We start from the raw sequence: 2,281 nt of genomic DNA, 5'->3' as shown, positions 1-2,281 counted from the left end.
GACATTTCTAGTTTGTTTACTATCTATTTATTTTTTTATTATAATATAGTTCTTTGGATAATAATATTTTTTTTTTGAACAGAGAAGCTTATTTATTTTCACAGAATGGTAATCAAGGAAATTTCGGATCCACAAAGTTCAGAATGCTTCAGAAAGTTGCTACCCATTCACTGGACCATATGAACATTTTCTTGTGCCTGTCACTGTCTATTCTTTGTATACACTTGAAACCAACTGTTTTACATCAGAGCATTTATGTTACAAATTTAACAAATACTGGGTGATAAAATGGTAGGGAAGGATAGATTTTAATGAATTTGGATTAATTAACACAACAGCACATTTCAAGTGTACAAACCTTAAAAGGGAAGCAAGAACACAGAAATTTGCCCCCTCCAAGCTCCTTAAGTTTTGTTTACAAATAATGTGTAGAAAAATTTTATTTGCTGTTCATGGTTTGTATCCTGGACACAATTTCATGTTTGATACTGATTCAAAATTGTAGTTATCAATTCATGCTGGCCCACCCAAAACTAACATTACTGGTAAAAAATGAGTACTTGTGAATCTGTATGAACATCTGAACTACATTTTCACTCTCCATATAATCTTCATTTCAGCCACCTGATGCTGAAATCTAAAATACTCTGATGGCTTAAATGTGCACAAGAACCCCACAGATGATAAGCAGGATTGACTGTCTTTATTTGGTGGCGATAAAAATAGCTTCAGATTAGTTGTTAAATGTACAGTTAACAGTGACCCTTTAACACAGGCAAAATAAAGAGGGGATAGGAAAACTGAACCAGGGCAAAGGCAGTGTGAGCCCAACCACTGCAAGCTCTGATGTACCCCCGTACTTCAACAGAGGCAAAAAGGCCAAAGTACTGATTGCTTTCCAAATAGCATGTTTTCTCTTTTGAGTCTATTGATGGTTACATTTCATTGTACCTTGTATAATATAGTCAGCCACTGTAAGAAAACCATCACATTTTGTCAGAAGATATATATTCATATAATACGTTCAGAATCACTGCTTGGTTCTTGTCTTCATCTTTTCTTCCCTGACTGTTTAGGTGTTGGAGTCTCTACTGCTCCTTCTGCATCATAAAAGGGCAGCTTGAAAACTATTTCATCATCTTCATCATCATCCATTCCCGCCACTTCAGATTTTCGTTTCTCTAAAAATGTTGGTGGACAAACTGGTGTGGGGCCCTGGCTATCTATAGACCCGTCAGGAGTGGCAGCAGTGCCTTTAGAAACCCGCTTCTTCTTCTTCTTTGGTATGCCTGAAGACTTTTTCTTCTTTATAGGTTTATCTGAAGGATCTTTGGTCTTACTGGATGATAAAACCAATGAAGGAAAATCATAATTAATTCCTTTTGCTGCTAATTTTTTCCTGAGCAATTTTTCTTTCTTTTTAAATCGCTCTTCCATTTGCAGTTTTTGAAAAAATGTCCGCTTCCGATTATACCGCTTCACGGCTGAATACAATGGCTGACGAAATGGAGTATTCCACTCTTTAAAAAGTTCTTTGTGTACTTTTTCTGGTGGCATAAAACGACACACCAAGAGTCTTTCACCAAAAAGGTAGTTATTCATTGTTTCAGCAACTATCTTGGCAACATCTTCAGACTTAAACTCCACAAAGGCATAGCCTCTGCTATTTCCAGTCTTTTTACTTCTGGATAGTCTAAATCTTGTAATAGTGCCAAACTGGGAGAAATATGCTTTGATTTGGGTTTCATAAAGTGCTGGAGGCAGATGGCCCACAAAAATTACTCCAGGAGTAAGTTTTTCTTGCTTTTTTTGCTGGGTTACGCGATGGCGGACCTGCTGCACCTCCTTCTGAAACTGGACGTCTTCCTGCGGGTTCAGAGAAAGAATCGGCCCGGGTGGGACGACGAACGGAGTCCCCACCATGTTGAGACCCGCAGCAAAACAAGCCACGCGGCGTGCTCCAGGAAATGAGAGCCCTCGACTCGGATAATAATATTTTAATTGAGTATCTTTCCCACTATCCAAAATCAAACTAAGGAACAAGTGCTAGTTTTATTGGTCCAGGTGAGTGCATGCAATCCCTAATGTGGAGTTCTCTGAAGCATAATAGTCTCAATGTAAGATCTCTTGTATTGTCCTGGAATATCTGGATCCAAGCCCAGATCAGTAGGGAAACTTGCTCATTGGCCAGACCAGTGAGAAGGAGAGGTCCCTTCACTCTTCATAGACCTGCACATAGAAAATGCAAGTGGCTTCTAAGCTCAGAACACAAAGCAGCAGG

The 2,281-nt window shown here is 38.9% G+C and overlaps 1 pseudogene; it reads right to left on the bottom strand.

Annotated features, from left to right (window-relative positions):
- Positions 1 to 684: 684 nt before the first annotated feature.
- LOC114091657 (MKI67 FHA domain-interacting nucleolar phosphoprotein pseudogene) lies at positions 685 to 1,950 on the bottom strand (annotated as a pseudogene).
- Positions 1,951 to 2,281: the final 331 nt, after the last annotated feature.

This window comes from Marmota flaviventris, chromosome 3, assembly GCF_047511675.1.
Source record: "Marmota flaviventris isolate mMarFla1 chromosome 3, mMarFla1.hap1, whole genome shotgun sequence".
Lineage (NCBI taxonomy): Eukaryota > Metazoa > Chordata > Mammalia > Rodentia > Sciuridae > Marmota > Marmota flaviventris.
This window is presented reverse-complemented; position numbering and strand designations above follow the sequence as displayed.